Source organism: Hibiscus syriacus, unplaced genomic scaffold (genome assembly GCF_006381635.1).
Source record: "Hibiscus syriacus cultivar Baekdansim isolate YM2019G1 unplaced genomic scaffold, ASM638163v2 tig00110114_pilon, whole genome shotgun sequence".
In the NCBI taxonomy this organism is placed as follows: domain Eukaryota; kingdom Viridiplantae; phylum Streptophyta; class Magnoliopsida; order Malvales; family Malvaceae; genus Hibiscus; species Hibiscus syriacus.
In genome coordinates this window covers 478,179-492,910 of record NW_024062594.1, presented here as the reverse complement: position 1 = coordinate 492,910, position 14,732 = coordinate 478,179, and the positions used below count along the sequence as shown (strand labels likewise).

Sequence of the window (14,732 nt, the reverse complement as noted above, 5' to 3'; positions counted from 1 at the left end):
ACAACACTGATCTTATTGTCATTCTATAAAACTAACAAAGTAATTTAGTATATATTAGTTCTTTAAGTTAAAGAGTCTAATAATATTAATTTATATAGGCATAGTAAAATATTTAGTCTATATTTGTTAATAATGTGTGATAAATTAACAAATATCATTCTACTTTGCCTATATAAATTAACACCAAATTTTAGCCAATGGAAGCGTTCGGCAGGCTAAAAACAATGTATCACCGCCAGAATTTAGAAAACTCTATTGTAAACGCTTATCGGAAGCTAAAGGCCAACCGTAGGGATCCGGTTAATGTGGAAATAAGCTTTTTTCGAGAAACAAAAAAGAAAACATTGAAATAAATTGCAAAAATTGGAAAAAGCGAAGAGATATCTGAGCATCAGGTTTAAAAAGCTCGATTATGAAGCATCATTGCTATCAGTGAAACACTGTTATCATTCATCATCTGCTCAGATCTGCAACCTCTTCGCCTCCAATGATAAAAGAACATATAAATCAGTATAAAATAAATAACAAAAAATGTAGAACTTAGATGAATAAAAAAGACGAAGAAGATAGAGTTAAGAGCGGTGGCTCATACGACAAATGCAGCTCAATATATATAGTGCATTCTCGGCCTCAAAACCCTAATTGCAATTCTCATCCGAATACGACGTCGTCTATTCACCGAATTAACGAATCGTTTCAAAAACAATGGACATGAAACGGGCTGTCTACTAATACTGAACTCGTCAATTTAGCCCACTCTTAGACATGTCTAACCCATTATCTAAAACTCAGATTTTACCTGAACCGACCCAGCTCATTATCCAAGCCTGTGAAGATTTTGGATTCTTCAAGGTAATCAACCATGGGAACCATTTTAAGGCTACAATCTGAAGCAACCAAGTTACTTCTCTTTACTTCTCTTTATCACTTTGTGAGAAGTAGAAAATAGGGCAGCCCAAACCTTACGGTTATGGCAATAAAAGGATTGGTCCTAATGGTGATGTGGGGAGTTTTGGGTTGTTTCAGAATGAGAGTATCGATCCCTCCACTGCCACTGCGGCTGCCGTCGCAGTAACCGCCGATGATGTTTCAATAAGATTCCTTTATCTATACGATTGACTACTTCAGAAGTTTTGTTTTGGGTGAGTTTCAAACTCGGTGACAACCAGAAAAAAGGGAGGCAATGATGGGAATTAAGAAGATTGATTAAGGTCTGCTATGCACGCGCAGTCAGGAGAGTGGGGCCGGCGACACCCCCCACTCGCACCGTCGCACGTCCATGCAAAGGCGTGGAATTTTATGGCCTATCCCCTTTCCCTTCGCGTGTTTGAATTCCAAGGAGGCGTAGGCGTAGAAAGCGCCTATGCCCTCTACTACTACTCGTACTACTTAAACCATCAATCGTCCAAAAACGTAATCATCTGTTCGGCCACAACATGTGCATTGTTTTTTGCTGGGAAACCTGCGATCGACATCGGGATCTTTTTATGCTCTCACGGTTCCAACTTCCAAGACATGACGCTGTCTTGTTTTAATTCGGAGTTGAAAAGAATGGCTGCAATTGATGTTGTTATCATGGTTTTAATCTATAATACATATAAAACCACAGCAAGCTTTGCATGCATAATACTGATACATAGTAATCATACCTATGTATGCATGCATGTATAATTTTTTACGGAAAATCATACCATCGAGATGTTTTAACTAAGAAGAAAATGAGGAGGGAAAAGTAAAAAGAAAATGAAAATGAGAAAAGGTGAATTTGAGTGTAATTACCAGTACCATTTTGTCATTTGATAGTAAAAGGAATAATAGCAATGATGAAACCGAAGAAAGTAGAGAGGAGGTTTATAAAGCTGACTCATACACATTCCAAGCAAAAGCTCTGCGCATTCCAAAGCTGACTCATACACATTCTAAGGGAACATTACATGCCCAAATCTTGCGACAGCATAACCCATATCTCTTGCAAGTTCAGTCTGAAACCACCTTAATGAAATACAACATTAAAGAAAATTTTCAGACAACTGACAGCTGCAAAGTAGATAAAGTAGATTGCACCTCATGTCTAGGAAAGAATTAAGCTATGTTACTCAAAGTGTGAGTATTGGATTCAAGTATTTGTCTATCACAGTTGTGTTCAATCTTTCTAAGTTTTTCATGTAACTGGAGGATCCTTGAAGGGTCATATCCCCATATCAACGAAAACAAGCTGATAACAAGCTTTAATTATTCATTATGGATATGATAAATATGAGTTTTTCAATTTACTTCAAAAGTCATATTTTCATACATAATGCCTACTTTTGAGCATTCTATATATCGAGATGAATATGCGAGGGCATCTAAATAGCAAATTAACCCACTGGTAAGAGAGTAAGAAACTCCGTTCCCTAATCTAAACTTAGGTTTTACATTTACTTTTCTTGAGCAATCTTTACAAGCAAACAAATATATAGGGCAAAATGTTTAACAGAGGCCTCAATATTAGGAAAAGTGAGAGATACTAGACTAAGGGGACAAAATACACCATCAGAGAAAAAGAGGGGGATACAAAGAGAGAAGAAAACATAAAGATGACTTGTAAAGTAGCATCAGGTCCTTGAGTCCACCAACTAGCACATGTATCAATTTGTTGTGTTATGTACTCTTTGTTCCGAACCTGTAATTTAATGTACAAATGAAAAGCGAGGATTTATTTTTTATATCAGAACCTGACAATTAACTTCAGAAAGAAAAACCAAAAAAACTTGTATGCTAAAGTGGAAAAGTAGAGTATAACACGGAAAATATAAGTGAGTTAGGCTACTGGCCGTCTTATATTATATGAAATGCACAAACCTTGTACACTGAAAAGTTTTCACCACAGCATGAATCAATGACTGTAACATTAGAAGGTGGTACAAGTTTGTGTTGAGCGAATGGCCACCAGAAAACATCTCCAGCTTTTCTCGGCATCTCATTAAGTCTCTGTATTCTTTCTAAATAAGCTTCCAGCATTATATCTTTCAAAGAATTAAATACATTGCAAGATTCATCAAACCATTCCATTAGGTCATTTGATGGGTCTTGTGGAATGGGTGGCAGCACAAACATAGGCACTATAGAAAGAATAAAGAATGTAAGTTAATAACCCATTACATAGCATGACCAAGCTGATATTGCCTCAACTTTTGACTACTTCTAGTGGTGTACAACAAAAAAAGTAAAGGATCGGAGTCGAAGTCCAAATGAAGAGAAAAAAACAAAGTTAAAGAACTTTAACTACCTCGTACGCTACTATGCCATTAATGGTATTTCATTTTCAAGGCCATGATCTTCACTAACAATAGCAACAACATCATAACCTCTTAGTTTCAAACTCTCATAAGCTGAAACAGTTCCAGATATACCACCCAGCCGCCTATCTCCAACAAGAACACCAGGAAAGCGTGGGGGCCTGATTACACATTTAACAAGAAATGTATGAAGATAAACCATATGTGTAAGAAGTTAACATTTGTAGCCATCAATATAATTATATTCCAATTTTCCAACAAGACAAAAAATAATAATTCGCAATCAACGTGAACGTCGTTTACAACTTACAGCCGAGGATGGGTACAAACCATGCCATCCTCAACCTCTTCAACGCCAGCTGAGGAAGAACCAAGCCTGGCTATTTGCATAGCCTTGTAGGCTTGGTTTTCCCCCATTTTCATAAATACCCAGATTTAGAAAAATCAAAATGTTCAGTAGTGAGATAAGGGAACAAACCTTGGATTCGTGTTATAGTGGTGAAGAGGAAAAGAAAGTAACAATCTCTCGCCAGTGAGAGGCCCTATCTGGTCGCCGGGAGAGACAAAAAACAACATCGTTAGTGAAAATGACGAGAAAACTAGAAAATGCGAGAGATTAGAAATGACAACGAGAAGGACAGCTTGTGGCGGAGATAAATAAGGCTTTCGGCGCGATGATGGTGATTGGCGCGTTGAGTTGGAGAAGATTTTGTACCAGAGAATAGACGAATAAGTTTTAAAGAAGTGGTTCAAAAGATTTTAGGGATCGGTATATTTATACTTTGGCGGTATTTATACTTTGGCGGCGTTTTGAGAAAAAAACGTCACTAATCTACGCATTTTTGCGGTGTTTTTATAACAAACACCACTATTTACGCTTCTATTATGGCGTGTGTATGAAAAACGCCACTTTATCCAAGTATATCGTGGCGTTTTTCTAAATCGCCACTAAAGTACGCATTTGTAACGACATTTGTTACACAAACACCACTATCATGGTTTTCAGACCGGTCATGCTATCAGTTCACTGGTTCAACCGGTCGAACCGGTCTGAAGAACCGGACGACGTCATAATTATTTAAAAAATTAAATAAAAATACCAAAAATATTTAATAAAAATAATTTTGTATATCACAAGTCATATTCAAAGCAAGTCATAACATATATGAGTTAAAAATCATAAAATCAAGTGAAACAAAATGATTCAAATTAACTACAACATAATAATTAAGATAAAACATATTAAATATTAAATATAATTATATAACTATAATTAAAAAATAAATTTGGGGCTAAAAAAATCATAACAAAATGATATTGTTTGGTTTAATTTAAAAAAAAAACAATCTCACATGGCTAAAAAACATAGAAGAACATCCCAAAAGTCTAAAGAGTAAAAATATGAGAACAAAACAATCCACATGGCTAAGAAACATAGAAGAACATCTCAACTAACTTCTATAAATAATAGAGGTAATTTGACATTCAAAATCATGGAGCCTTTTGGTGAGCATAGAGTGAACTATTCTTTCACTTCAATCAAGCTCGAATTTTAGGCTTCAATTGAGCTTCTAAATTTTTTTTGAGTTCAAGCATTTTCGAGTTCAAGTTTCAATATTATATTTCGAGTTCGAGTTGAACTTGATAATTTTTAGTTCGTGAGTTTGAGCCGAGTTGAGTTTACTTTTAAAGTTTGAGTCGAGCTCAGCAATACTCGAGTTCGACTTGGTTCGTTTAACAAACGACGTCGTTTGGTTTAATTTAAAAAAAAAAAACAAAATTGGCGGTTTTTCTGGTTTTTCCCGGTTTTCAGCTGGTCCGGTTCGAAATGTTCAACGGTTCCGGCCGGTTCACTAATAGCGGTTCAACCGGTTTAGTTTGAACCGGACTAGGCAACGGTTCCCGGTTGAACCGTCCGGTCCGGTCCTGGTTTTCAAAACAATGACCACTATATATCAAGATATTGCCGTATTTTTTACATAAACACCACTAAAGTACGCATTTGTAGCGGCGTTTAAACAAAAAGCCACTATATCTCTGGCTATAGCATTATTTTTTACATAAACGCTACTAAAGTCCGCATTTTTAACGGCATTTTCACGAAAACACCACTATATATCTGGCTATCACAGAATTGTTTACATAAACACCTCTAAAGTACGAGGTTTAGCGGCGTTTTCCCAAAAATGACACTATATATTAGGATATCGCGGCGTTTGTCTAAAAACGCCGCTATATGTAAAAAATTAACGGTAATTTCTCTAAAACCACCGCTACAAATCTGTTTTGATGTAGTGTCTATTCTGTAATATTCCTAATTTCGTAGGCATGTCTGTGTGCTTTCATTAAATCAAGCAAGCTTGTCTGAAATAAGGGCTTCTAACATAAAATGCTATGTTGGTATCTGTCTGCAGCTAAGAGGAAACAACAGGCACGGAAGCCCTGCCTGTTGGGCTGCCGCTTCTTCCATGCTTTCATGTTTACTTTATATCAACACATGAAAATTATGAGAGCAGCTATGGAGAATTTCGCCAAAATAGAGGAGAATATTCGTGAGACGTGGGAAAAGTTTTGTTTGCATTCAAAGGGGCCGGGGGCATGCAATGCAATGCAATGCAAAGTGATGATCAGACAAAGGAAGGGGTTGATATAGAAAGTTGGTGCCCTTTTTACTTTGGAATGATCACCCCACTCACTCTGCACCCAACCCTACAAATTAAAGGCATCTCTTTTTTCAGTAACACCACTCTATCAAAGGATTGCAAAACCAACCATTTTCTTCAATTTTATTTTCTCTATGGACCTAAAACGTCTACCCCATTTTATCCCTCATTACATTATATATATAAATATTTACCTGAAATCGAAAAATTCCGAGCACTCTTTCAATTTGACTGCTAAAGGCAACAAAGACAAGATTGTAGTTGCTGAATTTCGTTTTTCTTCCTCATTCTTTTGGGTACTATTGCTAAGTCTAAATCCAAGTTTTTCCCAACTGTTTGTAGATATTAAAATACATCTTTTGTTGAGAGGTTGACATGTCCCCAAGTGTCTACCACTTAATTAGCTGCCAGAACCGACTGTAGAGTTTAGTTTGCAATGTTGTAATCACTGTTGCCTTAAGAATTATTATTATTTTTGACAAATTTTAAACATAATACTAATCCTATTTAAAGGAGAGGGTAAGAGGACTTTAAGATAGAAAGATGAGTGATTCTAGTAGATCTAGAACCTATGACCTAAGAGAATATAAGAGAATAAAAATGAACAATTTGATCAATCAATCAAATGTGTTTATTCTTATTTAAGAATTAATTAAATAAAAAATTATATGAGTACTTTCATATATTGACGAGGTCAAAGACAAAAACTTCAGCTTTGGACATTTTATTTGAAAAAGAATTGATGTGTAGATTATTTTACTTGTAAGATCTAGAGGTTTTATTTTGTAAGACAAATAACACCATCATTTTTTTACCGAGAGCAGTAAAAGGAGAAGGAAGGTAGAATTTAAAGTTTCACATGCATTTTCAAAGCCTTGCATTCTCTCTCTCTCTTATCTGTTTGTCTCGGTTTCAACAAATCAAACCCCCACATGTTTATCACATGCATGGGACTGACAGCGCCACTCATTATCCCGCATGCACATGCATTTCTCTCACTCAATCGTTGGTAAAATGGTTAATTTGCCCTCTTAGAATCGCACTTCAATTTATAAAACAATACTGTTTGTGCTATGATGATGGCATTGATGATGCCATGATGACTGTTTTTTAAAGTCTTTATTTTCCTTTTTATTATCTCCACAAAAAAATATTTAGTGGGCGTCTGAAAGTATTATAGCCCCACGCACTTACTCTAATGGGAACAGTGCACATCTTTCTTTGTTTTAAAGTCTCCATTTTGAGACAGGATCCCATGCATGATTATTACGTATACAACGATACTTGCTCCTCGTATTTGTTTATCTCCTCTGTAAATATACTTTTTAGACCATATTCATAATCACACTCCATTTCTAAAGGGACGATTACTACACTCACCTCCGTTTGTCCATCCTTGGCTCCGGTGATCCTCCCTTAAACCCTGTGACACCCAACATCCTCCATTTAGATTTAACTGCCATGCTCGTTCACCATAAAACTAAAATGCAAATACACAACTCAATTTAAAAGTCTGACAAAATGTTGAAAAAACCCATCACCTATCTCCAAACTAAAAAGGCTTCCTATGAATGTATATTTGAGTAGAAAGTCAGAACCGACATTGATTGCAGAAAAAGAGTTGCACCGTTATTAATGAAAAAAAATCAGTTAAAGGGAATTTGTTGATTGAGGCATGTTTGATGGGCTTGGAAGAAAGAGCAGCAGCTTTTCAGGTTAGGACCAGGCAGCTAACAGCAGCCATTGTTTTTGAACCAAATATTATATCAGTTGTTGGAATGAGAGGGTGGTGGTCACATGCATGAGCAAGGAATATGTCGTAGCCAAGCCCACGTCGTGGTGTTTGAATTCTCGGGGTTTGTGGAAACACCATCATGCGTGCATATCAACCACAGTCCTTTGTTCTTCATCTTCTTTCTTTTATACAATGCAATTACCTCTTAATAACATACTCCGAATATTTCCAATTTCTTATTATTATTTGACAGGTAATCTTTGTTGGAAATGAAACACTCACACAAACAACTTTTGTTGAAACTAAAACAAATATTACAAGAGCACTCTCACTTAAAAACAAGAACTACAACTCACTCTTATAAGACTTTGCTTCTTCACTCACTTAGAAGCTCTTAATTTTTCTTGATGCTTAAACTAAAATGAGGAGGGGTATTTATACTACTCAAGAACAATCCTACACCACACAAATAAAACAATTTAAACCATTAAAGTCTACAAATACCTAACTCTCACCTAACTAAATTGATGTAAACAATGCATGACATCTTCATCTAATTGATGTAAGCAATGACATCAATTTAGTTTGAGTTTGGGTTTAGGCTCCCATAATGGATCAAGTTTATGATCCAATACCCCCCTTAAACTTGATCTTGTGATTCCTAGTAAGTTCCTTAATCTTATGAAGTCTTCACTCGTCAGTGGCTTGGTAAAAATATCGACAACTTGATCTTGTGACTTCACGTATTCAACTTCCACATCGTTTCTTGCAACACACTCCCTTATATAGTGGTAGAGAATATCGATGTGCTTGCTTCGATCATGGAATATTGGATTCTTTGCTAAGGCAATGGCTGACTTGTTGTCGACACAAACCTTGGTAGGCTCTTCTTGCATCAAACATATCTCCTTCAATATTTCTAAGCCAAATTGCATGACAAACGCATGAGGTAGCAACAACATATTCCGCTTCACAAGTGGATAATGTGACAATCATTGTTTCTTTGACATCCATGTGAAAGCAGTATCTCCCATGAAAAATACGAATCCAGTAATGCTCATTCGATTATCTATGTCTCCACCCCAATCACTGTCGCTATATCCAACAAGCTTGTAATCATTAGAAACTGAATAGAACAAGCCAAAGTCAATTGTACCTTTCAGATAGAGAAGAATTCTCTTTGCGGCTTTAAAATGGGTGGTTGTTGGAGATTTCATATAACGACTAACCAATCCAACTGCGTGAAGAATATCAGGCCTCGTGCAAGTTAGATAGCGTAGACTTCCCACCAAACTTTTGAAGAATGTTGGATCTATACTTTCGTCTTCATGTTTGGACATCTTGATCCCGTATTCTGTCGGTGTGCTTATTGGCTTACAGTTTTCCATCTTGAACTTCTTCAGGATATCCTTTGCATAGCTTTTCTGTGAAATGAAAATTCCATCTGTTGCTTAACTTCAATGCCAAGGTAGTACGCCATGAGCCCCATGTCTATCATCTCGAATTCCCTCATCATCACATCCTTGAATTCATTAAACATGCTTGGGTTGCTTCCGGTGAAGATCAAATCATCCACGTAGAGGCACACGATCAAAATATTTCCATCTTTGATCTTGATATATAGAGTGTGCTCGCAGGGACACTTGTTGAAGCCATTCTCTTGGAAGTACTTGTCGATTCGGCTATTCCATGCCTTTGGTGCTTGTTTTAGCCCGTAAAGAGTCTTCTTCAACTTCAACACCTAGTCTTCGTGCCCTTTGACTTCGTAGCCTGATGGTTGCTGAATGTAGACTTCCTCTTCAAGAACTTCATTTAGGAATACAGACTTTACATCCATTTATTGTATCTTCCACTTGTTTTGAGCTGCCAAAGAAATGATTAGTCTGATAGTCTCCAATCGAGCAACAGCCTCACCTTGTGCCTTTCAATCTCTCATTTGGCGTTTTGTTTTGTACACCCATTTGACACCTATCACCTTATGTCTCTTGGGAAGTGAGGTAAGTTCCCATGTTTCATTCTTCTTGATGGTCTTGATTTCTTTGTCCATCGCATCTCTCCATTTCTTTTCTTGTACCGCTTCTTGAAAGCTCATTGGTTCACAATCGGCAAACAGACAAAATAATGTAAGATTATCTTGTCGTTCAGTTACCTCATAGAGATCTCAAAGGCTTCTTGTACGTTGCACAACTTTTTTACTTTGACTTCCACTTGACGATGATGAAGGTGATGAGTCTCATTGAGTGGTTGCTGTTGGTGAAGTGGGTGGAGTTTCAAGCTCTTGTTGAGGTTCACGTAGTTGTTCCCTCATTGTATGCTCATCTTCTTTAAACCGAAGAAAGAAATTTAAGTCATCTGCATGAGAGTTAAAATCTCATTCTCCTTCTTCGTTGAAAACCTGTAACACCCCCAACCCGTACCCGACCCGGATACGAGTCCGAGGTGTCACATTGACTTTTCAAACTTTGAACTCTTGACAAAATTCAAAGAAAATTTAAAACTTTCCTTAGAGTAAAAGAAGTTTAGTTACATAATTTGACCACAATAACCAAAATCGATCAGAGCATATTTAACTCAATCAATTAGTACATGCCAACTATATTCAAAATAACAAAAATCATTTAACTCATCTATTTTCTGATCTGAAATCTTGTAAGGGAGATGCTGACCTATATTGCTCATCACAGCTTCCATATTCACTTTCTGTAACCTGCGTGTGAAACACTCACACGCTAAGTCGATGACTTAGTGAGGCATAAAGAAAACACATCTAATGGAATTCATACCCACTAATCATGCATGATTGTTTTATGCTATCAAATTATACAACTCATTTACATATACATCAACAATATTCATGTATATGTAACAGATACCATAAGCCCTATCACACATATATCATATCATGCACAACATCATATCACAAATCATACATATCACATACATTGTTCTCATATCACCAAGACATATATGCACTTCTACCATGTCACGAAAATACACATATCATTATATCAATTATGTTCTCTTTTTAAAGCCCATGTATACATGTGAGAACTATAGATATGTGAGTCTATAGAGGTTGTGCACTATGTTGTCACCACAGCTCGTATAATTGCACCGAAGTGCCACATAGAATTGCACCGGAGTGCCGCGTAGAATTGCACCGTAGTGCCATATAATAATGTCCATAAGGACTACATATCATTCCTTAAGAATCATATACATATACTAGGGATCAAGTATGTGTCTCACCAGACTTCACACATGTTCCAAAGAATACATATATGTCCCGAATGACCACATATCATTCCTTAAGAATCATATACATATGCCAAGGATCAAGTATGTGTCTCACCAGACTTCACACATGTTCCAAAGAATACATATATGTCCCGAAGGACCACATATCATTCCTTAAGAATCATATACATATGCCAAGGATCAAGTATGTGTCTCACCAGAGTTCACACATGTTCCAAAGAATACATATATATCCCGAAGGACCGCGTAGACCCTCAACTCTTGGCATGCCAGCTATACCCCTAACTCTCAAGACACATAACACTGGCATTTTCTTTTATACTTATCATTTCACATAACACATAGTTCAATTACTCATAGAACATTTTCATATGAGTCACATTTACATGTCACATAGCTTATACACTTTTTGTTGAGTTAATCGATCGACAGAATTAGCCAAGAGGGGGGTGAATTGGCAATTAAAAATTCGGTGGAAGCTTTTGCAGAAAATTGAAAAGATTTACATAGCGATTTAGAGGTTCGACTTTCTCAATCAAAGTTTACGTCCACTACTTAGCTATCCACTAAGGATTTTCCAACAAATTCACTAATTTGTTCTTTCTTTTGAGGCCAAAGAGATAACCTTACAAAATCCCTCAAGAGTATACCCAACTCTTGAGAACATCTTTTTCCCAAGAGAAGATTACAAATTTGCAAACTTACAAGAAAACCTCACAAGGTAAGATGTTTGCACAATTCTAGAACAAGAAAAGAACACACAAGATAATTACAAATGAGCACAAATGGTGTTCTTGAAAGCAAAATGAATATTGAAAGGAAAATTGGCTTGATTTGCACAAACTTGGTGTTTGATGCTTTCTCTTTGTTTCTCTATGATTTCTTGTTGATCAAGGGCTTCAGAACTTGTTTAAATACACCTTGAATCTCTTCTGAACGTTGGGGATGATTAGTGAAGATCATATAACCGTTTTAGTGTGAAAACAATTAATAAAACAGTTTGGAGCGTGGGGGGAATCGGTACCCCCTATGGGGAATCGGTTCCCTAAGTGTAAAATTCAAATATTTCGACCGTTGAACAGGGGGGAATCGGTACCCCCTATGGGGGAATTGATTCCCTCCGAGCATTCTGGAAATCTCGGAGCCAAACCATTCAGGGGGGAATCGGTACCCCCTTGGGGGGGAATCGGTTCCCTCTGAGCAATCTGGAATTTTTGGCTTTGAAATGGTTCGAAATACTTTGAAAGATTATTTTGAAATTGTTTTAAGATTAAAACTTAATTTTACACTTAAGTAAGGATTAAAAATGATTTTTGAAATATTTTGAGTGTTTTGATATTCGAATAATTATATCGAATATACTTAGAAAATCATTTGGAAAATCTTAAAATTCATTTAACTTAATTGTTATATCGAAATATCAAAATGTTTTCAACAATCTCCCACTTTTTGATATAACAAAACATTTTAGTAATTTTAAGATTTTGAAATCAAGTTTTGAAATTACTCCCCCTTACTTTAACACTTCTCCCATTTATCATTTTAAAAACACTTAAAACACACTTCTCCCCCTTTTTGTTAAATCAAAAAGATTCAAATAAACGTGAAAAATATTAGCCAATTGATTAGGTATATGTATGCATAAGCTGCTAAGATCAATTAAGAGAACGTAGCCATTAGTTCCATATCAATATTCATAAACAATGTGATATGGTAAAATTGGTCATATTTGCTAATAATGATGTAAATGATTCAATAATGAATAAATCACACCAAACATATAAGTTCACACCATCCATAAATTCAAACATTCCAAAATATTCAAAATGTTAAAACAATAAGTTTGGAAAACAAAGTAAAACATTTAATCATATATCCGGATCAGGAGGAGGAAAATGAGCTCGCATAGCGGCCATTTCGTTAGTGAGGTCATTAATACGTGCGTTGGTTGCTTCATTATTTGCACGTATTTCTCGAAGAATTTCTAATTGTTGAGCTCCCATTGTGGATAAATGGGACTCTATATAATTAAAGCGCGAATCCATGGTCGCATATCGGTAATCAAATGTCTCCATAAAAGATTGAAATATGGAGGCATTTGAGTCGATTGTTGCTTGCTCTTCGTGCTGCTCCTCGGCCTGCTCAGGTTCATCTTCAGCTTCATCGATGTCTCGCATTAGTTGCTCTCGAGATCTTCGTCAGCTTCGGGTGGAGCTTGTGAAGAACTAGCTCCCGGAGTAGTTGCAGAAGATCGAACCCATTCCCGGTTTCCTTATCCTTAATCCATCCCACTCTCGTTAAGGAAAGAAGGTTAATTTGTTTCTTAAGAGGAAAAACGGCATCTAGACCGACTCTAAGCCCAGCTTTGGAAAACAGATTACTCAAAATACAACCGTAACAAGAGATGAACAAAGTTTTTTATTAGGAATAAGATTTACGGTTTCAACAATTTCAGCAAAAAAATCTGAGGTAGGTTGATTTTAATATTGTTTTCGAAACAATGTAACCAAATATCTAAGGCTCTAAGAGTAGAATAACGACCTCCAGATGGTCGAAACCACCAAGAAATCATTAGATGAAGAAACGTTCATGAAGGTCTAGGACACTTGCACTATCCCTTCTTTTATAACGAGATCCTAAAACCTGTTTTTTCATTTGAAATCCCTTCATTATCTAATCCGAATGTATTGGCTATGTAAGCCGAGTCAATATATAAGAATTGTCCTAGAAGGTAGGAACGAATTCCTATGGTTTCGGTTTCAGTTTGGGTCTTTAACACAACGGCATTAGAATAGAAAATACGAACAAGTTGATGGTAAATGATGGGTTCAAGGTCAAAGAGTTTATCAAATTTCCACTCTTGTAAAAGAGGAAGATATTTAAAATTGATAGCTATAGCTTGACGAGAAGGAATACGTTCTTCCCGGATTTTGTAAGAGTCGAAATATTGATAATACCAAAAACGATGATTTCTAGGACCAGGATGATTGAAACACGAATTTTGGATAGTCAAATTAGGATCAATAGGATTAGGATTAGAAATTGGAATAGGTGGATGATTTGGAGGTGGATTTGGTTGTCGGTGTGAATGACTAGATGAAGACCTAGCACGTTTAGGATTAGACATGGTGAAGGAAATCGAAATAGATTGGATAACCTGTAATTTTAAAAACAAATGTATGCAATTCAATTAATCCCAAAACTCAATTGAGTCCTCAATATTTCAAGGTTCTCTAAATCAATCCTAATGGGCAAAGTTTTTGAAAAACTTTTAAAAAAATATGGTTTTGAGAAACAATATATGTATAGTTTTCATAACAATAACATAATTTAATCAAAACACAATGATTTGAAAAACAACAATAATTTTTTTTTTAATTTCGAAAATTTAACATTTTTGGAAAATTTTTGTGTTTTTGATGAAATTAGTTGTAACATCTAGTTTCTAATCACTAAACAATCAATGCCCGATCACTATTTCAACCTAGAACTAATTAAAACTAATCCTATGTTCAAAATCAATGAAATAGAGTTTAGAAAAATTTATCTTGAAAGATGAAGATTGAGGGGATTTAGATGTTGTTTGCACGATTTTAATGATGATTGCAAGTTTAGGAGATGATATTTGAAGTGATTTCTGATTAAAATCAATGATTTGAGCAAGAATGGAGATTTGAGTGTTTGAGGGAGAGAAACGACAAAATAGGTTTGGGGTTTTGGGTGTTCTTGCCCATTTTAACAGAACCCCAGGGGGGTATCGATTCCCCTGGGGGGAATCGGTTCCTCTTCAAAGGG

General features: G+C 36.1%; 1 non-coding gene across 1 annotated transcript; it reads right to left on the bottom strand.

Moving 5' to 3' along the window:
• Positions 1–385: 385 nt before the first annotated feature.
• Positions 386–463, bottom strand: LOC120215402. Its single transcript, XR_005524944.1, has one exon. It is a non-coding gene; the product is annotated as a small nucleolar RNA SNORD36 (small nucleolar RNA).
• Between the last annotated feature and the right edge of the window lie 14,269 nt (positions 464–14,732).